Source organism: Bombina bombina, chromosome 3, assembly GCF_027579735.1.
Source record: "Bombina bombina isolate aBomBom1 chromosome 3, aBomBom1.pri, whole genome shotgun sequence".
NCBI classification, from domain to species: domain Eukaryota; kingdom Metazoa; phylum Chordata; class Amphibia; order Anura; family Bombinatoridae; genus Bombina; species Bombina bombina.
Genome location: NC_069501.1, coordinates 653,725,299 through 653,751,742, shown reverse-complemented (window position 1 = coordinate 653,751,742; position 26,444 = coordinate 653,725,299). Strand labels below are relative to the sequence as shown.

Sequence of the window (26,444 nt, the reverse complement as noted above, 5' to 3'; positions counted from 1 at the left end):
CCCATGCTAGACTACAGGACTTCTCTTGTGTGGCACCAGCCCTATGGAACGCACTTCCTCGAGCTGTCAGACTTTCTCCTAACCTCTCCTTTAAAAGCTCCCTAAAAACCTTCTTGTTCAGGGAAGCCTATCACCAAATTAGTAACTAATGAATTCCACTTGCCTAATAGCTGCCCTCATCTAACTCCACACTAACATCATTCCCACCTTTGCAGTCCCCACCTCCTGTTTCTTATCCTCCTACCCATCTAGATTGTAAGTTCCCACAGGAACAGGGCTCCCAATTCCCCCTGTATTTGTTTGTTAAATTTTGTCTGGTGTCTCATATTGTACTGTACTTCTATCTTTGTTACCCATTGACAGCGCTGTGGAATGTGTTGGCGCTTTATAAATAAATAAAAATAATAATAAAAATAATTTTGTATATCTTTGAATGTACAGTATTTTGTGTTGTGTAGTAATGTGGAGATGACAACATATATTTACAGATGCTGTGAAATCAATAGTATTTGTTATGAGAAGGAAAACAACATTATTGTTTAATACATTTGAGCTAGAGTACTTGTTTCTAGGATGTGTATACCGAACATGCATTATACTGTAAAAAGGTTAAAAGGATATTCCAGCCAAAATAGGAATCCACATGGATGGATTTCAGTTTTGAATAGAAGCATTTTTGTAATATGTAATATGTATTAAAGGGGCATACTACTCATATGCTAAATCACTTGAAAGTGATGCAACATAACTGTAAAAAGCTGACATAAAAATATCACCTGATCTCTATGTAAAAGGAAAGACATTTTACCTCAACATTTCTTCAGCTCACCAGAGTAAGTGCTCTGTGAACAGTTATACTTTAGCTGCTGTCCAGCTGTAAGTTGAATTTTTTTTTTATGCTCTACAGGTGGTTAGAGTAGGTTTAATTAGTTTAAAATTCTTGTAATTTTTTTATTTTTTGTAATTTAGTGTTTGTTTTTTTTGTAATTTAGTTTAGTTGATTTAATTGTAGATAATTGTAGTTAATTTATTTAATTTATTTAATGATAGTGTAGTGTTAGGTTTAATTGTAACTTAGGTTAGGATTTTTTTACAGGTAATTTTGTAATTATTTTAACTAGGTAGCTATTAAATAGTTATTAACTATTTAATAGCAATTGTACCTAGTTAAAATAAATACAAAGTTGCCTGTAAAATAAATATAAATGCTAAAATAGCTACAATATAATTATTTGTTATATTGTAGCTATATTAGGGTTTATTTTACAGGTAAGTATTTAGCTTTAAAAAGGATTAATTTATTTAATAAGATTTATTTTATTTCGTTAGATTTAAATTATATTTAACTTAGGGGGGTGTTAGGGTTAGACTTAGCTTTAGGGGTTAATACATTTATTAGAGTAGCGGCGAGGTCCGGTCGGCAGATTAGGGGTTAATAAGTGTAGGTAAGGTATCGGCGACGTTGGGAGGGGCAGATTAGGGGTTAATAAATATTATGTAGGTGTCAGCGATGTTAGGGGCAGCAGATTAGGGGTACATAGGGATAATGTAGGTTGCGGCGGTGTGCGGTCGGCAGATTAGGGGTTAAAATTTTTATTAGAGTGGCAGCGATGTGGGGGGACCTCGGTTTAGGGGTACATAGGTTGTTAATGGGTGTTAGTGTACTTTAGAGCACAGTAGTTAAGAGCTTTATAAACCAGCGTTAGCCCATAAAGCTCTAAACTCCTGACTTTTTTCTGCGGATGGAGTTTTGTCGTTAGATTTCTAACGCTCACTTCAGCCAAGACTCTAAATACCAGCGTTAGAAAGATCCCATTGAAAAGATAGGATACGCAATTGGCGTAAGGGGATCTGCGGTATGGAATAGTTGCGGCTGGAAAGTGAGCGTTAGACCCTTTCCTGACTGACTCTAAATACCAGCGGGCGGCCAAAACCAGCGTTAGGAGCCCTTAACGCTGGTTTTGACGGCTAACGCAGAACTCTAAATCTAGGCGATAGTAAACTTCCTTAAAGGTACACGGAACCCAAAATTTTTCTTTAATAATTCAGATAGAGGATACAATTTTAAACAACTTTACTTCTATTATCTAATTTGCTTAATTCTTTAGGTATCCTTTGTTGAAGAACTAGCAATTCACATGGAGAGTCAATAACATGAGGAACCTATGTGCAGCCACCAATTAGCAGCCAATGAGCATATTTAGATATGTTTTTCAACAACGTATATCATGAGAATGACGCAATTTATATAATAGAAGAAAATTGGAAAGTTGTTTAAAATTGCATGCTTTTAATGAAAGAAACAATTTGGGGTTTCATGTCACTTTAAAATGAATAGGAAAGCAACATGACTATGCCTGTACATGCCAGATCCGCTCTCCCTTGCAAATCCTGGGACTAGCATTCTGATTGGCTGTTAAAGTATCTTTATAGTGGGATGTGAATACTTAGGAAATTTTGAGGCAAAATGCTTTCTTCTAGCAAATTTTACGCTGGATCGATAAATAGTGCGCCACTTGTAATCTTGCCCAGAGTTTGCAATAATGTAGAACATTGCTACAAACACTGTTGCAAACATTGCTGCTAAATCCACATGCATGGTCCAGAGCTTCCTATGAGCCTACCTTAGTTTATTCTTCAACAAAAGATACCAAGAAAATGCGATAGAAGTAAATAGGATTTAGGATTTTTTTTCTATTTTTAACTAATTTTTACTTCTTAACATGTTTAATTGCTACTCTATAATTTTCATTAAAGAAGCAATATCACATTAAATGTTAAAAGCCATGAAAAAGAAGTGTTTCTATACAGAATCGCTTTACTTATAAATGTTTATAATTTGATATGATGGTACCTCATTATATTAAGTGATTCAGGCCGCACTAATAGGAGAATTAGACTCTGGAGTTGGTGTAAGAGAGTCAGATTAGTGCAGCCCTCTGCTAAAGGAGATGGTTCTTAAGCGCAAACTCTGCGATCTGTTGCACTAATATTTCTAATAGCAGAGTCCTACAGTCTATGTAGAAGAAGAAAGAAAGGTAATGTAAAAATGTCAATTAAAAGGGTAGCATTAGAGTTTTGTACTCCCAAGGCTCACAAAGCATAAGAGCAATGCTTGCATTGTTCATGTGCTATATTGGTTCATAAATAGACAAATTAGATAGACAGACAGACGGCCGGACAGACAGACAGACAGATAGATAAAACTGGTCACACCACCGTATTCCTAAAAAGATGGGTTAACGCATTATCACAGTAGTAGCCTTGTAAAGGCTATGAAAACATTCCCACTTGTAAAGTTCCCATCAAAACACAACTACACTGCAAGTTATAATTAAAATATTGTGGATTAAAATGCTGTAGTTTAAGATTATTATAGTGGTTAACAGCGTATGAACAATGTGTAAGGTAGAGGAGTCTAGCAGAAGAATTTTACTTATTTAAGAGTGGTTTTAGACAGGGCCATCTTTAATACTGACTGGGCCCTGGGCAAACATTTCCTTGCGACCCCCCCCCCTTCCCGCCCATGCAATTTCGCTCTCCACCCCAACACCCCAAAAAACAACTAAATCAATTTTTATTTTTTTATTTTTTTTAAATGATTCGCCCAGCAATGGATCATCCACTGTTGGGCTAATCATTTTCAAAAAAATATGAAATAAAATGCAATATGTGAAACTGGACCTAAGCAGTACTAATAAGTAACTAAATATATACATTCCTCCACTGTGGATTAATTTAAAATATTTACTAATTAATTAAATGTTGGTTTTTAATTTATTTATATTTTTTTTAAGTACATAAATATTTAATGCAATGAATGGCATTGCATAGTAAAAATCAGTGTCGGACCAAATGTCTACAGGGCCCTGGTGCAAGAATTTATTTTGGGCCCCCCAAAAAGCATCTCACCGGTTTTGGGATATTCACTACATATTTATTGTTTAGACAGCCACTGTACTGCAAAATGACCACTTTCATGAATACCAAGGGAATGCCTAACATAACAAACTCCCCTAACCCATATATACACACACTCTCCAGAGCATACACATATACATGTACACACACACACACACTCTCCAGAGCATACACATATACATGTACACACAAACACACACTCTCCAGAGCATACACATATACATGTACATACAAACACACACTCTCCAGAGCATACACATATACATGTACACACAAACACACACTCTCCAGAGCATACACATATACATGTACACACAAACACACATTCTCCAGAGCATACACATATACATGTACACACAAACACACACTCTCCGGAGCATACACATATACATGTACACACAAACACACACTCTCCAGAGCATACACATATACATGTACACACACACACACTCTCCAGAGCATACACATATACATGTACACACACACACTCTCCAGAGCATACACATATACATGTACACACACACACTCTCCAGAGCATACACATATACATGTACACACACACACACACTCTCCAGAGCATACACATATACATGTACACACACACACTCTCCAGAGCATACACATATTATCATATACATGTACACACAAACACACACTCTCCAGAGCATACACATATACATGTACACACACACACACTCTCCAGAGCATACACATATACATGTACACACACACACTCTCCAGAGCATACACATATACATGTACACACACACACACACACTCTCCAGAGCATACACATATACATGTACACACACACACACACTCTCCAGAGCATACACATATACATGTACACACAAACACACACTCTCCAGAGCAAACACATATACATGTACACACACACACACTCTCCAGAGCATACACATATTCATGTACACACACACACTCTCCAGAGCATACACATATACTTGTACACACACACATACTCTCCAGAGTATACACATATACATGTACATACAAACACACACTCTCCAGAGTATACACATATACATGTACACACAAACACACACTCTCCAGAGCATACACACAAACACACACGCTCCAGAGCATACACATATACATGTACACACAAACACACACTCTCCAGAGTATACACATATACATGTACACACACACACTCTCCAGAGCATACACATATACATGTACACACAAACACACACTCTCCAGAGCATACACATATACATGTACACACAAACACACACTCTCCAGAGCATACACATATACATGTACACACAAACACACACTCTCCAGAGCATACACATATACATGTACACACACACACTCTCCAGAGCATACACATATTCATGTACACACACACACACTCTCCAGAGCATACACATATACATGTACACACACACACACTCTCCAGAGCATACACATATACATGTACACACACACATACTCTCCAGAGCATACACATATACATGTACATATAAACACACACTCTCCAGAGCATACACATATACATGTACACACACACACATTCTCCAGAGCATACACATATTCATGTACACACACACACTCTCCAGAGCATACACATATACATGTACACACACACATACTCTCCAGAGCATACACATATACATGTACATACAAACACACACTCTCCAGAGCATACACATATACATGTACACACATACATACTCTCCAGAGCATACACATATACATGTACATACAAACACACACTCTCCAGAGCATACACATATACATGTACACACACACACACACTCTCCAGAGCATACACATATTCATGTACACACACACACTCTCCAGAGCATACACATATACATGTACACACACACACATACTCTCCAGAGCATACACATATACATGTACATACAAACACACACTCTCCAGAGCATACACATATACATGTACACACACACATACTCTCCAGAGCATACACATATACATGTACATACAAACACACACTCTCCAGAGCATACACGTATACACGTACACACACACATACTCTCCAGAGCATACACATATACATGTACATACAAACACACACTCTCCAGAGCATACACGTATACATGTACACACACACACACTCTCCAGAGTATACACATATTCATGTACACACACACACCCTCCAGAGCATACACATATACATGTACACACACACACTCTCCAGAGCATACACATATACATGTACACACACACACTCTCCAGAGTATACACATATTCATGTACATACACACACTCTCCAGAGCATACACATATACATGTACACACACACATACTCTCCAGAGCATACACATATACATGTACACACACACACTCTCCAAAGCATACACATATACATGTACACACACACACACACACTCCAGAGTATACACATATTCATGTACACACACACACTCTCCAGAGCATACACATATTCATGTACACACACACACTCTCCAGAGCATACACATATTCATGTACATACACACACTCTCCAGAGCATACACATATACTTGTACACACACACATACTCTCCAGAGCATACACATATTAATGTACACACACACACTCTCCAAAGCATACACATATACATGTACACACACACACACTCCAGAGTATACACATATTCATGTACACACACACACTCTCCAGAGCATACACATATACTTGTACACACACACATACTCTCCAGAGCATACACATATTAATGTACACACACACACTCTCCAAAGCATACACATATACATGTACACACACACACACTCCAGAGTATACACATATTCATGTACACACACACACTCTCCAGAGCATACACATATACATGTACACACAAACACACACTACAGAGCACACACAAATTTATGTACACACTCCAATATATAATCCAATATTAAAAATGCAATGTATGTGTGCCTCAAGAAGGAAGAGAGCAGTGTCTGCAGCTGCACAGATGTTCAAATCCTCACGTGCCTGCCGCTCCAGCTTTCTGGTGCATGCGCCTACAGTCAGCCCTGCCCTGAACAATCCCCACCACCAGAGCAGTTACCTGGTAACAGTGGTATCCCCAGCAGAACCTTTTCTTATACAGTATGATTGTTTGGATGCCGAGTTAGGGCTTAGCATTCAGTGCTGCACAGTGCACACCTAAAACAGCACATGGCACTAGCTTGGCATGTCACATGATCCCAGCACAGTCTGGCACAGTTTCTCACGAATAAATATAAGCAGAGAACTTTTGACTGTGACAGTATTAGGACTGACATCAGCAGACTGGCGTGAACCAAAAAAAAAAAAATATATATTTTTTTTTAGGACTCTTGGGCCCCACAACAAAGACTGGGCCCTGGGCAGCTGCCCCTTTTGCCCTGTATTAAAGACGGCCCTGGTTTTAGAGTCTCTAGAGGGGTAGCTGAAAAATGATTTTGCCTACATATAACTACAGTTGCTTCCTGTTATACAAGCAGGGGCGTAACTAACAGTGGTGCAGAGGTCGCATTTGCGACCGGGCCCAGCAGGTCCAACCCTTAGGGGGGCCCAGCTTCAGCAGAACAAACTTTTTTATTTTTCCACCTATTTTTTTTTTCTCAATACTTTTCTTTAAAACAAACTTTTTTTGTTCCATATTTTTTTTCAGTGGCTGCGTTGCTGCACCCTAACAGTTTTAAATCAGAGCGTTGCCGCGGGTTACCATGGCAACGCTCTGAAACATTTGCTGCTGAGTGCGGGAAAAAAGAAGCCTGGAGCAGAGCGGTCTCTGCTGTGAATCAATGCAGCTACCAGCCAGTAACGCAGTTGAAATTCCCTGACTAGACTGTGAAGTGGAAGGAAGTAGGAAGAGCCAGAGGTAAGTCAGTGCATTGCTGGAACCGTTACCTAGCTATCTAATTCTACTCAGTCATTGCGAGACCCACGCATACATTTTTTAAAGAGAGCACAGCTGCACAGGAACTGGATGGTGCCCACTACTATAGATCTGCCTCTGGCTTTATTGGGATCCAACAGAAAACTGGTTAAGCTCTGAGCTCGGTAACTTAGTACTGTATATATAAGCAATAAGGGCAGTGTATATGATGCAGACAAATACTGAGAGGAATAGCATTTATACCGTTTGAAAAACAGGCACTGCAAAAGTAGGGAGAAATGTGTTCTAAATTGAAAGGTATGGACAAAAGTGATACCTCTGTAGGTGTATTTAAACTGCTGAGAGTATTAGCATCTCTATAATTATTTTTTTTGAGGGTCCAGTAAAAGAGTAGCACTTCCTAATGTGTGCTACTTACTTAGGGCAGGCTGTTTGAAAATCGCGGTCTGGATGTAAGAGTGGCTCACCACCTGACAGGAGCCATTTATTGAGTGAGTGCTGGCTCTCATTGTAGAGCTTTTTTAATAACCTTTGAACCTCCCATATTTCATTTAAGTAGTTGTATTAGACAAAGACCGGCATTTGTGCGCACCTCAATTTTTTTTCTGCAGATTAGCTTCAACAAATCTCTCAATAGCTCAAAATCAAAGCAGCCTGTCAATGTTTGCCATGCTGCTGTCCAGCACTGCAAGAGACAGCCTAATGTATTTGCAGTTTCCTCCCACGGGTGAAAGGTATGTGCTGTGTTACTTATCTTCTATTATCACTTCTTCAAGTTTAGTTTTTACAACCTTTGTCCTGCTGCTGCTTATTTAGGAGGTTTGAGGTCATAATGCAGGGCAAAATTATTCCCCTCACCCTGCCGTTTTGACCAGCCTTTCTCTAACACTTTTTAACTATTTCACTGCTAAAAGGGAGCTCTCAGAAAAGTGAAAACAAATGTAAACAGTATTTAATCAACACAATGTGTATGTATGTGTTTTTTGTGTGGTTTCTGTGTGTTTGCTCTAGTGTATGTATGTGAGTTGATGAGTTTCTGTATCTGTGTGAATGTGTGTGTGTATTTTGTGTGTATTGTGTATGTGTGTATTGTGTATGTGTGTTTATATATATATATATATTTGTATCTGTGTGAATGTGTGTGTATTTTGTGTGTGTGTATTGTGTATGTGTGTTTATATATATATATATATATATATATATATATATATATATATATATATATATATATATATATATATATATATATATATATATATATAATTTGTATCAGTGTGAATGTATATATATTTTGTGTGTAAAGGCGTGTGTATATATATATATATATATATATGTGTTTGTATCTGTGTGAATGTATATGTATTTTGTGTGTAAAGGCGTGTATGTGTGTGTGTATATATATATATATATATATATATATATATATATATTTGTATCTGTGTGAATGTATGTGTATTTTGTGTGTGTATAAGCGTGCATATATATTTGTGTTGATCAGTGTCTGTATCTGAGATTGTGTGTGCATGCGATAATGTATATTTGTGTTAATGGGTGTCTGTATCTGCATGTATGGGCATTTTATTTGTGTTTGTGCATGAGTGGATGTATGTGTGTTTATGACTGTCTGTATCTGTGTATATGTATGTGTATTTTGTGTGTGTGTCCGAGTCTTATGTTTATAGATGGATTGCTGCAGTTTGCACTGCATGTTTATATACCAAAGCATTTCCCCAAACCATGTCACCAAAGTTTAGATGTAACCTTCCCCAAAAAGCACATTTTGATCTCAACACATAATGCTCAACAAATATAGGGGGGGGGGGGGGGCCTTTGTGGATTCTTGCATCGGGGCCCTGAGAGTTCTAGTTACGCCTCTGTATACAAGTAGTTACATTTGCATGTTAGGGCATTCATATTTTACAAGAAAATCCACAACTCTGTATCTGTCTTCTAAGATATTTGCTGGTAGTTATTACAAATATACAAACTAGAACCTGCTGCATATCATATTTGCATTCATAGTACAAATTGGCATCCATTTTGAGTTTAAAACATTTTCTGCCACAAAAATACTGTTAAAAATATTAAAGGGACACTGAACCCAAATTTTCGTTATTCAGATAGAGCATGCAATTTTAAGCAACTTTCTAATTTACTCCTATTATCAATTTTTCTTCGTTCACTTGCTATCTTTATTTGAAAAAGAAGGCATCTAAGCTTCTTTTTTTGTTCAGACTCTGGACAGCACTTTTTTATTGGTGGATGTATTTTTCCACCAATCAACAAGAATAACCCAGGTTATTCACCAAAAATGGGCCGGCATCTAAATGTACATTCTTGCATTTAAAATACAGATACCAAGAGAATAAGGAAAATTTGATAATAGGAGTAAATTAGAAAGTTGCTTAAAATCGCATGCTCTATCTGAATTACGAAAGAAAAAAATTGGGTTCAGTGTCCCTTTAATCTTACATAAACTGACACATTTAAATTCAGAAGTAGAAAAAAATAATCTTAATGATTTGTCATCCAATTCGAGAATAAGCAGTGTCTATTTTTTATTTTTAATAACCTTATTTATAATGTATCCTAAAAGATTTTTACAGGCTAAATTAGCTTAGCTATAAGTATTGAAATTGGTTGCATATTTCTATTTATATGTGACTAGTCCTAAAGCCCATGTACACGGGCCAATTTTTTAGGTACTGCGGTTCCAACCCTTGCTCCCTCTCTCTCCCCCCTCTCTTTTGCGCGCTCTCTCCCCCCCTCTCTTTTGAGTTCTCTCTCTCCCCCTTATTTTGCACTCTCCCCCTCTTTTGCTCGCTCTCTCTCCCCTTTTTTGCTCTCTCTCTCCCCTTTTTTGCTCTCTCTCTCCCCTCTTGTGCTCTCTCTCCCACCTCTTTTGCTCTCTCTCCCCTCTTTTGCTCGCTCTCTCTCTTCCCCCCTCATCTGCTCTCTCCCCCCTCTTGCTCTCTCTCCCCCTCTTTTGCTCGCTCTCTCCCCTATTTTGCTCTCTCCCCCTCTTTTGCTCTCTCTCTCCCCCCTCTTTTGCGCTCTCTCTCTCTCCCCCCTCTCTTTTGCTCTCTCTCCCCCCCTCTTTTGCACTCTCTCTCTCTCCCCACATATCTTTTGCTCTCTCTCCCCCTCTCTTTTGCTCTCTCTTCCCCTCTCTTTTGCTCTCTCTTCCCCTCTCTTTTGCTCTCTCTCCCCCTCTCTTTTGCTCTCTCTTCCCCTCTTTTGCACTCTCTCTCTCTCCCCCTCTCTTTTGCTCTCTCTCCCCCCTCTTTTGCACTCTCTCTCTCTCCCCACTTATCTTTTGCTCTCTCTCCCCCTCTCTTTTGCTCTCTCTCCCCCCCTCTCTTTTGCTCTCTCTTCCCCTCTCTTTTGCTCTCTCTCCCCCTCTCTTTTGCTCTCTCTTCCCCTCTTTTGCACTCTCTCTTCCCCTCTTTTGCACTCTCTCCCCCTTCTCTTTTGTGCTCTCTCCCCCTCTCTTTTGCACTCTCTCTCCCCCTCTTTTGTGCACTCTCTCTCCCCCCTCTCTTTTGAGCTCTCTCTCTCCCCCCTCTCTTTTGAGCTCTCTCTCTCCCCCCTCTCTTTTGAGCTCTCTCTCCCCCCTCTCTTTTGAGCTCTCTCTCTCCCCCCACTCTTTTGCGCTCTCTCCCCCCTCTTTTTTGTGCTCTCTCCCCCTCTTTTTTGTGCTCTCTCCCCCTCTCTTTTGTGCTTTCTCGCCCTTGCGCTCTCTCCCCCTCTTTTTGCGCTCTCTCCCCCTCTTTTTTGCTCTCTCCCCCTCTCTTTTGCTCTCTCTCTCCCTCTTTTGCACTCTGTCTCCCCCTTCTCTTTTGCCCTCTCTCCCCCCTCTTTTGCACTCTCTTTTAAACTCTCCCCCCTCTCTTTTGTGCTCTCCCTCCCCCTCTCTTTTGAGCTCTCTCTCCCCCCTCTCTTTTGAGCTCTCTCTCTTCCCTTCTTTTGTGCGCTCTCTCTCTCCCCCTCTCTTGCGCTCTCTCCCCCTCTCTTGCGCTCTCTCTCTCCCTCTTTTGCGCTCTCTCTCCCACATCTCTTTTAAGCTCTCTCACCCCCCTCTCTTTTGAGCTCTCTCTCTCCCCCCTCTCTTTTGAGCTCTCTCTCCCCCCTCTCTCTCCCCCTCTTTCTCTCCCACTCTTTTGCGCTCTCTCTCCCTCTTTTGCTCTTCCCCCCTATTCTGCTCGCTTTCTTTCTTTTCTTCCTTCCTCTGTTTTGGTCTCTCCCACCGGCCACGCCCCTCCCACGAGGCCACGCCCCCTCATCACGCCCGGCGGCCACCCCCCCTCATCACGCCCGCCATGCCCGCCGGCCATGCCCCCATCATGGCACGCCCGATGCCGGTCACGTCCCCACCAGGCAGCTTCCGCAGTGCGCTCTACTCTGCAGCTGAAGGCCAGGTGTGTTTGTCCGCGCGCAGTCTCTACTGCGCATGGCGGCTTCAGACAAACACACTTGGCCTTTTATAATATAGGATAATGGTATGCAAAACATTTACAGGAAAATATTTTTTAAATATGGTAAATAGAACATAAATTATAGGTGCATAAATTCACACACACACATTTATTGATGATTCTTACCACATTATGGAGATTTATAAAAAGATCAAAAGGACATGAACTGGAAATGTGATGAAAAAAATGCTATTGCACATATAATTTCAACACATTATATTTTTTCCTACTTGTGACATAAAATGCCTTATATTTTCTATTAAAGTAATTTAGATCTACTGAACAATTTATTTTGACAAATGGTTTTTAATGGCTACCAGTTTGAACTGAAATAAACAAATTCAGCAAAACTAGTTAGTCTACTCATGACTTAAAATGATTTTTGTTTAGCAAAAATAACTAAGGCCTAGATTTAGAGTTGGGCGGTAGCCGTCAAAACCAGCGTTAGAGGCTCCTAACGCTGGTTTTTACAGCCCTCTGGTATTTGGAGCCAGTCATTAAAGGGTCTAACGCTCACTTTCCAGCCGCGACTTTTCCATACCGCAGATCCCCTTACGTCAATTGCGTATCCTATCTTTTCAATGGGATCTTTCTAACGCTGGTATTTAGAGTCGTGGCTGAAGTGAGCGTTAGAAATCTAACGACAAAACTCCAGCCGCAGAAAAAAGTCAGTAGTAAAGAGCTTTCTGGGCTAACGCCGGTTCATAAAGCTCTTAACTACTGTGCTCTAAAGTACACTAACACCCATAAACTACCTATGTACCCCTAAACTGAGGTCCCCCACATCGCCACCACTATATTTAAATTTTTTAACCCCTAATCTGCCGCTCTGTATACCGCCGCCAACTACGTTATCCCTATGTACCCCTAATCTGCTGCCCCTAACACTGCCGACCCCTATATTATATTTATTAACCCCTAATCTGCCCCCCACAATGTTGCCGCCAGCTACCTACAATAATTAACCCCTAATCTGCCGACCGGAGCTCACCGCTAGTATAATAAATGTATTAACCCCTAATACGCCTCACTCCCCCCTCAATAACCCTATAATAAATAGTATTAACCCCTAATCTGCCCTCCCTAACATCGCCGACAGCTAACTTCAAGTATTAACCCCTAATCTGCCGATCGGAGCTCACTGCTACTCTAATAAATTGTTTAATCCCTTAACATAATTCTAACCCTAACACTAACACCCCCCTAAGTTAAATATAATTTTTATCTAACGAAATAAATTAAGTCTTATTAAATAAATTATTTCTATTTAAATCTAAATACTTACCTGTAAAATAAATCCTAATATAGCTACAATATAAATTATAATTATATTTTAGCTATTTTAGGATTAATATTTATTTTACAGGCAACTTTGTAATTATTTTAACCAGGTACAATAGCTATTAAATAGTTAATAACTATTTAATAGTTACCTAGTTAAAATAATTACAAAATTACCTGTAAAATAAATCCTAACCTAAGTTACAATTAAACCTAACACTACACTATCAATAAATAAATTAAATACAATTCCTACAAATAAATACAATTAAATAAACTAACTAAAGTACAAAAAATAAAAAAGAACTAAGTTACAAAAAATAAAAAAATATTTACAAACATTAGAAAAAATTACAACAATTTTAAACTAATTACACCTACTCTAAGCCCCCTAATAAAATAACAAAGACCCCCAAAATAAAAAAATGCCCTACCCTATTCTAAATTACAAAAGTTCAAAGCTCTTTTACCTTACCAGCCCTTAAAAGGGCCCATTGCGGGGCATGCCCCAAAGAATTCAGCTCTTTTGCCTGTAAAAAAAAACATACAATACCCCCCCAACATTACAACCCACCACCCACATACCCCTAATCTAACCCAAACCCCCCTTAAATAAACCTAACACTAAGCCCCTGAAGATCTTCCTACCTTGTCTTCACCATGCCAGGTATCACCGATCGTTCCAGGCTCCAAAATCTTCATCCAAGCCCAAGCGGGGCTAGACATCCATCATCCGGCTGAAGTCTTCTATCAAGCGACGGCTGAAGAAGTCCAGAAGAGGCTCCAAAGTCTTCATCCTATCCGGGAAGAAGAGTAGATCCGGACCGGCAACCATCTTCTTCCAAGCGGCATCTTCTATCTTCATCCGATGATGACCGGCTCCATCTTGAAGACCTCCACCGCGGACCCATCTTCTTCTTCCGACGACTTCCCGACGAATGACGGTTCCTTTAAGGGATGTCATCCAAGATGGCGTCCCTCGAATTCCGATTGGCTGATAGGATTCTATCAGCCAATCGGAATTAAGGTAGGAAAATTCTGATTGGCTGATGGAATCAGCCAATCAGAATCAAGTTCAATCCGATTGGCTGATCCGATCAGCCAATCAGATTGAGCTCACATTCTATTGGCTGATCGGAACAGCCAATAGAATGCGAGTTCAATCTGATTGGCTGATTGAATCAGCCAATCGGATTGAACTTGATTCTGATTGGCTGATTCCATCAGCCAATCAGAATTTTCCTACCTTAATTCCGATTGGCTGATAGAATCCTATCAGCCAATCGGAATTCGAGGGACGCCATCTTGGATGACGTCATTTAAAGGAACCGTCATTCTGCGAGTAGTCGTCGCTTGAAGAGGTTGGATCCGCATCAGGTGGTAAGAAGATGGTTCCCTTAAAGGAACCGTCATTCGTCGGGAAGTCGTCGGAAGAAGAAGATGGGTCCGTGGTGGAGGTCTTCAAGATGGAGCCGGTCGTCATCGGATGAAGATAGAAGATGCCGCTTGGAAGAAGATGGTTGCCGGTCCGGATCTACTCTTCTTCCGGAAGACTTTGGAGCCTCTTCTGGACTTCTTCAGCCGTCGCTTGATAGAAGACTTCAGCCGGATGATGGATGTCTAGCCCCCGCTTGGGCTTGGATGAAGATTTCGGAGCCTGGAACGATTGGTGATACCTGGCATGGTGAAGACAAGGTGGGAAGATCTTCAGGGGCTTAGTGTTAGGTTTATTTAAGGGGGGTTTGGGTTAGATTAGGGGTATGTGGGTGGTGGGTTGTAATGTTGGGGGGGGTATTTTATGGGTTTTTTTACAGGCAAAAGAGTTGAATTCTTTGGGGCATGCCCCGCAAAGGGCCCTTTTAAGGGTTGGTAAGGTAAAAGAGCTTTGAACTTTTGTAATTTAGAATAGGGTAGGGCATTTTTTTATTTTGGGGGTCTTTGTTATTTTATTAGGGGGCTTAGAGTAGGTGTAATTAGTTTAAAATTGTTGTAATTTTTTTCTAATGCTTGTAAATATTTTTTTTATTTTTTGTAACTTAGTTCTTTTTTATTTTTTGCACTTTAATTAGTTTATTTAATTGTATTTATTTGTAGGAATTGTATTTAATTTATTTATTGATAGTGTAGTGTTAGGTTTAATTGTAGATAATTGTAGATAGTTTATTTAATTAATTTATTGATAGTGTAGTGCTAGGTTTAATTGTAACTTAGGTTAGGATTTATTTTACAGGTAATTTTGTAATTATTTTAACTAGGTAGCTATTAAATAGTTATTAACTATTTAATAGCTATTGTACCTGGTTAAAATAAATACAAAGTTGCCTGTAAAATAAATATTAATCCTAAAATAGCTACAATATAATTATAATTTATATTGTAGCTATATTAGGGTTTATTTTACAGGTAAGTATTTAGATTTAAATAGGAATAATTTATTTAATAAGAGTTAATTTATTTCGTTAGATAAAAATTATATTTAACTTAGGGGGGTGTTAGTGTTAGGGTTAGACTTAGCTTTAGGGGTTAATACATTTATTATAGTAGCGGTGAGCTCCGATCAGCAGATTAGGCGTTAATTATTGTAGGTAGCTGGCGGCGACATTGTGGGTGGCAGATTAGGGGTTAATAAATATAATATAGGGGTCGGCGGTGTTAGGGGCAGCAGATTAGGGGCACATAACTATAATGTATGTTGCGGCGGTGTAGGGAGCGGCAGATTAGGGGTTAATAATAATATGCAGGTGTCAGCGATAGCGGGGGCGGCAGATTAGGGGTTAATAAGTGTAAGGTTAGGGGTGTTTAGACTCGGGGTACATGTTAGAGTGTTAGGTGCAGACGTAGGAAGTGTTTCTCCATAGAAAACAATGTGGCTGCGTTAAGAGCTGAACGCTGCTTTTTTGCATTTTTTTTTTCAGCTCAAACAGCCCCATTGTTTTCTATGGGGATATCGTGCACGAGCACGTTTTTGAAGCTGGCCGCGTCCGTAAGCACCGCTGTTATCTAGAGTTGCAGTGGCGTTAAATTATGCTCTACGCTCCCTTTTGGAGCCTAACGCACTGAAAACCCAGCCATTCTGTGAACTCTAAATACCAGCGGTATTTAAAAGGTGCGGGAGAAAAAAAGCACGCATAGCTAACGCACCCCTTTGGCTGCCAAACTCTAAATCTAGCCGTAAGTATCCTCAAATTCTGAAAATCTTAAAGATAATATTTTGAGCTCCGAAACATGTTTTTCCCCCAAAACAAACATATACCCTATTGAAATATGTAGGCCTTAACTCAAATTCTTTTGTAAATAAAAAATTCTGTGCTAATTTTCATGATGACCACATGCAGAAAGTAGTTGTCAAGTAGCAATCAAAATAAGACTGAAAATATTACACAGGTAATTTTATTCTAAAAACAAATACCAGACTGTAAAAATATTTAAAAATGCAGACAACAAAAGTACAAAAAGTACATATATGTATATATATATATATATATATATATATATATAATATTAATACAATTAATAACAGCAATATATAATTAAAATATATCTCAGTTACGCTACTAGAGATTTAGTACAATGTTTTGTACTTCTTCACAGAGCAGCATAAACTGGCTCTAACCAGAATAGAAAAAGGAGTGGGACACAACTGTAAGGAAAATTGTTGAGGTAATTGCTCATGTAACACTTGCTTTAGCTTGTATGACTTTGCCTTTAAGAGAGTGTGCCTTTAACAGAGTTAAAGTACATTATTAATTTCAAGTAGATGACACTGTATTTTACTGAGTCATGTTACACTGGTAAACAACCAATGGGCACCAATGATAAGGAGTCAAACCCAGACAGAACGATGGTGTAACTCTGACAAGGGAGGTCACTCACTGACATTAAAAGAACATATTAACTAAGGGGTTAATACTAGTTATTTGTTAAAGGATTAATTATTATTAATTGCAGTGTGCTAAGTAATAAAGCTATTATGGTGTTTCAGCTATTATATAAAGCTATGAGAGATTGTTAAAGCTAAATATTATTGTTACTATATTTGGCAGAAGTAATTGTATAAGAACACCTTATCAGATGTATAATGTTAAGAGAGAAATATGAAGGGTGACAGCATAAGCCTAGGAATGACGTAAGGGATAGTACCCTGAAATGCCCCTGATAAGCTTGGGTTGAGGCTAAAGCAGACTGGCCAGATGCTCTGGGCTTCAGCCAACCAGCAGGTAGTGTCTATGGGTCTGTGGATTTGCGCCAAAACCGTTACATAAGTCAACAGTATAAAGAGAGGTATCTGTGAGCAATCTGATTGGGAGACTTGTGACCTGTCGATGGACGCATCGTCAGTGTTGTTCCCGAGACCGCCTTCTCCTGTTCAGATTGCCCAGATGTCTTCTCCAATCGAGCCACAGGACAGGATGCTGAGATGGGGGATCACGGTAATGTATTACTTGTTTGTTTAAAATTAACTAGAATTGTCTAAGTAGTAGTATAACATAAGATTGTTATCTGGGGTTGCGCAGGCAACTTAGTTATAATCTGTAAGACAGTTACTGAAACTGCATAAATGTGGTAAGACTAAGATAATTGCATGAGTATTGTAATTGCATAAATGTTATAAGCATGAATAGAGTTGTGGTATATTGTTATTATAATCATATTGCAGAATAAAGCTATTATTGTTATTGTAAGTATTGCAAACAACCTGTGTGACTTGTCAGTTATTTCCTTGCTCTAAGTGATATATGATATGAATACATCCTGAAACCACAAAACAGCAACTGAGCAAGAGGACAAGTACATTAGAGTGTCTAGTTTGAGAAACAGACACCTCACAGGCCCTCAACTGGTAGCTTCATTAAATAGTACCCGCAAAACCCCAGTCTCAACGTCAACAGTGAGACATATCTCAGACTGGCCAGTAAAAAGAAAAGATTAAAATGGACAAAAGAACACAGACATTCGACAGTGGAATATTGGAAAAAAGTGTTATGGACAGATGAATGAAGTTTGAGGTGTTTGGATCACAAAGAAGAACATTTGTGAGACACAGACCAAATGAAAAGATGCTGGAGTGCTTGAGACCATCTGGAGAGAATGTGTCAACAATGGTTGCAAAATCTCAAAGTCCTTTAATTACACCACACTCTGGGTTTCGCTTGCGTGCAAACATTTTACTTTCAACTTGTGATATTTGTGCAACCCGACGCGCACAAAAAGATTAATTCTAGCTACGTTTACACTTGAGAGAAAGCACAAAATAGAATCTCAGAACAATGATAGTGATCACAGCGCCAATCGGCCTAAGGATAAGTGCACACTCACGTAAGGGAGGGTTGAATAGATTTATTTTATACAAAGTTATACTAATAAAATTAGTATTAATATGAACAAGAGTTAAAATAACAATAGATATTTAAAAATATATTTAATTTAAACACAAGAAAAAATAATAAAAATGAAATGAAAAATAAAAACCGATTATTTAAAATCAGCACAAAATTGGTAATCACAAGATAAATATTAAAAGGTTAGGACAAGTTGTTGGGGGAGACTATTACGTCTGCTCCGTTGAGAACCTAATCTAGAATTGGGTGTATCCTAATGTATCTAACCGTGGGTGAGCACGGTCTAATACCACTAGTAAGATGAACCCTTAAATGATGGCAGCAAATAGACTTAGATGGCACCGTTTAAGGGCCTAAACCTGGTAAGTAAAGTGCAAAAGATTTTTGTACGATAGATGCCAGTGGGATTATGGATCCATATCCAAAAAATTTTGCCGCAGTGAAGATCCTACAATCTGAGTGCTTGACAGTGGCCGCACTCAAATTAAGGTCTAAGGAACTAGCCCCTGTTGGCAGGGGTATCTGGCTAACCAGTAAATGTTAATTTTGCAACATAAAATAAACAGTGAGCAATAGGTACAGATAAAATATGTGAAGTAGCAGTGGTTGCAACAAAAAACTCTGCGATCAGTATATAAATTTAAAAACCCTTCTAGGGTAAACCAAGTGAGAGAGATACAAAAAGAGTGGTATGGACAACACAACTAGTGCTAATTCCACAAATCGTGTTCAGTGTTCTGCACAAAAAAAATCGAAATAAAAATAAAAAATGAAAATATAAAAAGTGGTCTTTCAACAAAGGATAACAATAAGCCTTACAGTGCTAAAGTGCAGGCAAACAAATTAAATGTGGACAATATCAATACAAATCTGTGCCAAAAAATGATAAACAGGACAATATTAAAACGGGACAATATTAAAACAAGGTAAGTGAAGTATCGTGTGGTGTCTTGAAAAAAATCCAAGTGAACTTCTGTTGGGCCCAAGGAAAAAAAGAGAAAAACTGTCGACAAAAATTAAGGAAAAAATGAGGAAAAAATGAAAAATGCAAATGTCAATGTACCAGTGAAAGTTATGAATAGACCGCAATATATTACAGACTACAGTCTATTAAGGAAGTTCCATTATAGATCTTTATCCATATAAGAAAATTGTTTCTATGGTTATTCCTATAGAATCTTTGATATGGTGCCTTAGCCCAAGGTCTATAAGGGCTATCAAATTGTCTATAATATGGTTCTGGTCTGTAATTTTGCGACCCTCGCCATTGCTCATCCTCCCTTCTATAGTCAGGATTATCTCTATAGTTATTATTTCTATCCCATTCATATCTGTTGGGACTATAGTCAGAATACATCCTGTCTCTTTGGAATCTATTTGTATTTGGTTTTTGTTGGCGCAATCTATTTTGCCTTAGATTTTGTGTGTATTGGTTTGTCTCTTCAGGTAATCTTTCTTGTGTAGTATTACCATTAGGTTGATCTATTGTGCCCCCCCCCCCCATGGTTTCATTGGTCGGTGTGGGTTCTATAGTTTCAATGTTTTCGTTACCGTGAGTTCTTTTTCCATCTAGTTCTCTCTTTAGTTTTTTGCTTTTTTTAGTGATTACGTCCTCTCTAATTTTTGTAACTTTTTTAACTAAATTTGTTTTCTTCTCAGAAATGTCAATCCCAGAATTTTCTAGGTTCATCAATATCTGTTCATCCTCTTTAATTTCGTTATCAGTTTCGTGTAGTAATTCGTCTCTATAATCAATAATGATATTCATTAGAGTGACAGAAGCATTTGATAATGCCTCTGTCCATCTCTTGAAATATTTGGGTTTAGATATTGGGAAAGCACATTCTTTAGAGACCATTAGGCCTTTAGGAATAATGTTGAATTCGATACATTTCCTTAAAAATGATATATCAGCTTTGTACTTGACTTCTGATACTAATGATTTCTCTAAGTTTTTGAAGATGGTTTGGATATCCAAATATATATATCTTATACATTTTGTATATACAATTAGGGTGTATAGCATGTAGTCTACATTAGTGAGTCTGTATTAGATTTTGTTCAAACTAACTGATTAGGAAAATATGAAGGCATCTAACCCCTTTACCCTATCTAATCAACAAATTGACAACCGGAAGTGATACCGGGTTTGTTTACATCTGTCAACCCCAACCAGAAATGACACTTGGTAATACCAACCGGAAGTGACATCATACGATCGATGTTACCAACTATGGACGAACCACACTATGTTACATCTCTAGTATCCAATAGTTGAATGTTAAAAGGTAAACCATTCAGTATTAAACACATGGGAATATCCCTAATAAGGAAACAATGGTCATTTGAAATTAGCCGAAAACCGGAAGTAGAATGAGGTACTTCCGGTTAATAGATTAGTATGCCTATTTAAAGATGCTTAAGCTTACCAATGAATCAGTCTTGATAAAGGTCCTGTGAGGACCGAAACGCGTAGACTACACATTGGTAAGCATCTTTCTGATTATTCTACTTTTAGAAAACGTTGCCACTCTATGTTTTATTTCTGCTTCTAGGAATCAACGACATTTTCACAGCCGGATTGTACAGAGGATTTCCCGGATAAATCCTTTTTCCAGCTACCACAGTTTCTTATATGGATAAAGATCTATAATGGAACTTCCTTAATAGACTGTAGTCTGTAATATATTGCGGTCTATTCATAACTTTCACTGGTACATTGACATTTGCATTTTTCATTTTTTCCTCATTTTTTCCTTAATTTTTGTCGACAGTTTTTCTCTTTTTTTCCTTGGGCCCAACAGAAGTTCACTTGGATTTTTTTCAAGACACCACACGATACTTCACTTACCTTGTTTTAATATTGTCCCGTTTTAATATTCTCCTGTTTATCATTTTTTGGCACAGATTTGTATTGTTATTGTCCACATTTAATTTGTTTGCCTGCACTTTAGCACTGTAAGGCTTATTGTTATCCTTTGTTGAAAGACCACTTTTTATATTTTCATTTTTTATTTTTATTTCGATTTTTTTTGTGCAGAACACTGAACACGATTTGTGGAATTAGCACTAGTTGTGTTGTCCATACCACTCTTTTTGTATCTCTCTCACTTGGTTTACCCTAGAAGGGTTTTTAAATTTATATACTGATTGCAGAGTTTTTTGTTGCAACCACTGCTACTTCACATATTTTATCTGTACCTATTGCTCACTGTTTATTTTATGTTGCAAAATTAACATTTACTGGTTAGCCAGATACCCCTGCCAACAGGGGCTAGTTCCTTAGACCTTAATTTGAGTGCGGCCACTGTCAAGCACTCAGATTGTAGGATCTTCACTGCTGCAAAATTTTTTGGATATGGATCCATAATCCCACTGGCATCTATCGTACAAAAATCTTTTGCACTTTACTTACCAGGTTTAGGCCCTTAAACGGTGCCATCTAAGTCTATTTGCTGCCATCATTTAAGGGTTCATCTTACTAGTGGTATTAGACCGTGCTCACCCACGGTCAGATACATTAGGATACACCCAATTCTAGATTAGGTTCTCAACGGAGCAGACGTAATAGTCTCCCCCAACAACTTGTCCTAACCTTTAAATATTTATCTTGTGATTACCAATTTTGTGCTGATTTTAAATAATCGGTTTTTATTTTTCATTTCATTTTTATTATTTTTTCTTGTGTTTAAATTAAATATATTTTTAAATATCTATTGTTATTTTAACTCTTGTTCATATTAATACTAATTTTATTAGTATAACTTTGTATAAAATAAATCTATTCAACCCTCCCTTACGTGAGTGTGCACTTATCCTTAGGCCAATTGGCGCTGTGATCACTATCATTGTTCTGAGATTCTGTTCCCTTAGGGGATTGGTTAGGCCCCTTTTTGTGTTTCACAGCTTAGGATATCTCTTAGCGCTGGTATATCAAATCATTTTCTCAGAAAGCACAAAATAGAGCGCCACTTGTAATCTGGCCCAGTATAGGGTAGAAATTTTACAATATTTTCTGCTTTGTTACATTGATTTTTCTATAGGCTTATTGCCTTTCGGCTAAATTTAGAGTTCTGCGGCCAAAGGGGTGCGTTAGCTACGCTGGCTTTTTTTCTCCCGCACCTTTTAAATACCGCTGGTATTTAGAGTTCACAGAAGGGCTGCGTTAGGCTCCAAAAAAGGAGCGTAGAGCATATTTACCGCCACTGCAACTCTAAATACCAGCGTTGCTTACAGACGCGGCCAGCTTCAAAAACGTGCTCGTGCACGATTCCCCCATAGAAAACAATGGGGCTGTTTGAGCTGAAAAAAAACCTAACACCTGTTCCGATCAGCCAATAGAATGCAAGCTCAATCTGATTGGCTGATTGGATCAGCCAATCGGATTGAACTTGAATCTGATTGGCTGATTCCATCAGCCAATCAGAATATTCCTACCTTTATTCCGATTGGCTGATAGAATCCTATCAGCCAATCGGAATTCGAGGGACGCCATCTTGGATGACGTCATTTAAAGGAACCGTCATTCGGCGAGTAGGCGTCGCTTGAAGAGGTTGGATCCGCGTCAGCTGGGAAGAAGATGGCTCCGCTCCGGGAAGAAAGAAGATTGAAGATGCAGCTTGATAGAAGACTTCATCCCGATGATGGACTTCCGACTTCAGCCCGATGATGGAGTTCTTCAGCCGCCGCTTGGATCAAGACTTCGGACCCTCTTCTGGACCGATCGGTGAACCCGGCGAGGTGAAGACAAGGTAGGGAGATCTTCAGGGGCTTAGTGTTAGGTTTATTTAAGGGGGGTTTGGGTTAGATTAGGGGTATGTGGGTGGTGGGTTGTAATGTTGGGGGGGGTATTGTATGTTTTTTTTTTACAGGCAAAAAGCTGAATTCTTTGGGGCATGCCCCGCAAAGGGCCCTTTTCAGGGCTGGTAAGGTAAAAGAGCTTTGAACTTTTTTAATTTAGAATAGGGTAGGGCATTTTTTTATTTTGGGGGTCTTTGTTATTTTATTAGGGGGCTTAGAGTAGGTGTACATAGTTTAAAATTGTTGTAATATTTTTCTAATGTTTGTAAATATTTTTTTATTTTTTGTAACTTAGTTCTTTTTTATTTTTTGTACTTTAGTTAGTTTATTTAATTGTAGTTATTTGTAGGTATTTTATTTAATTAATTTATTGATAGTGTAGTGTTAGGTTTAATTGTAGGTAATTGTAGGTAGTTTATTTAATTAATTTATTGATAGTGTAGTGTTAGGTTTAATTGTAACTTAGGTTAGGATTTATTTTACAGGTAATTTTGTAATTATTTAACTATTTTAGCTATTAAATAGTTATTAACTATTTAATAGCTATTGTACCTGTTTAAAATAATTACAAAGTTGCCTGTAAAATAAATATTAATCCTAAAATAGCTACAATATAATTATAATTTATATTGTAGCTATATTAGGGTTTATTTTACAGGTAAGTATTTAGCTTTAAATAGGAATAATTTATATAATAAGAGTTAATTTATTTTGTTAGATTTAAATTATATTTAACTTAGGGGGCTGTTAGTGTTAGGGTTAGACTTAGCTTTAGGGGTTAAAAAATTTATTAGAATAACGATGAGCTCCGGTCGGCAGATTAGGGGTTATTGTTTAAAGTTAGGTGTCGGCGATGTTAGGGAGGGCAGATTAGGGGGTAATACTATTTATTATAGGGTTATTGAGGCGGGAGTGAGGCGGATTTGGGGTTAAAACATTTATTATAGTAGCGGTGCGGTCGGCAGATTAGGGGTTAATAAGTGTAGGTAAGATAGAAGACTTCATCCCGATGATGGACTTCCGACTTCAGCCCGATGATGGAGTTCTTCAGCCGCCGCTTGGATCAAGACTTCGGACCCTCTTCTGGACCGATCGGTGAACCCGGCGAGGTGAAGACAAGGTACTGACTTTTTTCTGCGGCTGGAGTTTTGTCGTTAGATTTCTAACGCTCACTTCAGCCACGACTCTAAATACCGGCATTAGGAAGATCCCATTGAAAAGATAGGATATGCAAATGGCGTAGGGGGATCTGCGGTATGGAAAAGTCGCGGCTGGAAAGTGAGCGTTAGACCCTTTCCTGACTGACTCCAAATACCAGAGGGCGGTAAAAACCAGCGTTAGGAGCCTCTAACGCTGGTTTTGACGGCTACCGCCCAACTCTAAATCTAGCCGTTACTTTGCTATTAAAGGGACAGTATACACCAATTTCCGTATAACTTCATGTAATAGACACTACTATAAAGAAAATATGTGCAGATACTGAGCCAAAAATCCAGTATAAAACATTTTAAAAACTTACTTAGAAGCTCCCAGTTTGGCACTGTTGATGAGGTTAGGCTGAGACACCCATTGAAAGGCTCTAATAAAGCAGGAAGAGCAGACACTCTTCCCTCCCCCCTTCCCTGCATATGAAAAGACCCATTGCACAAACAAGAGAAAGCAGGAATCTGTAAACTTCATTAACTCTACATCTGATACTTGGGGCTTGGTTAGGTGTCTGAAAATCAGCACAATGTTATTAAAAAAAATAAGCAACAACTATACATTGTTACAAAAACACTCCCAGATGGGCTATATAAATGGATCATCTACAAAACATGTATGCAAAGAAAAATCTAGTGTACAATGTCCCTTTAATATTTTTGCAGATGTAGTATTTAAAAAATACTAGCTTTTAAGCTTTTTTTACAAGAAGGGTCTATATTGATGATTGATATTTTCATCATTCAGTTTCTGTATAAAGTCTTGAGAAAATACACTCAAGGGGAAAAAAAACCTTTCCTGAGGCTACAGAAGTATCTTATGTACTTCAACAGACAGGTAATTTTACAATACTGCGTCCTTCATTACCCAAGTTTTCTACCAATGAACTGGTAATGCACGAATGTGGAGATTTATTTTCATGGAGTGTGATTAAATTTGTTTTAAGCGCACAAAATAAAATAGGCCACATACAATCTGCACTTCTCTCTATTACTATTTATTGTGTATAATTATGTATTTATACAAACCAACAATTATATTCACTTACCTTATTAAAATATGTAACAATAAAAGCCACATAATTTAGCAAGTGCATACAAATGTAACATAGTAGGAACACTTACTATAAAATACTGAATCTGATAAAATATAAATATATAACTTGTTTAACAAAAAAACTCCTCCAATTTGTAAGAGCAGTTGAATAATATATCAACACAGTGATAAACACATCAGACTGCTGTTTTAGCAGTTTCCACAACTATCTCTGATATTACAATTCAGATAAACAGTAGAGAGAAATTAATTTGTGATAAAAAAAAGAAAAAATAATATCTTACCACTTTATACAAATTTGAATGTCCCTTTAATGCTAAATATGCACAATAACATAAAGCTATCTGTAATAAAGGCATAAATATGTAAGAACTCAGATATGGTCAGGAAGGGGTATATATATATATATATATATATATATATATATATATATATATATATATATATATATATATATATATATATATATATATATATATATATATGGGATATCACTGTAAGAAC

General features: G+C 38.0%; 1 protein-coding gene across 1 annotated transcript in view; it reads right to left on the bottom strand.

The window, feature by feature from the left end:
* The window catches only part of DOC2B (double C2 domain beta), a 1,640,761-nt gene that overhangs the window by 1,279,371 nt on the left and 334,946 nt on the right, over positions 1 to 26,444 (bottom strand). The gene's annotated exons all lie outside the window — the stretch shown is intronic.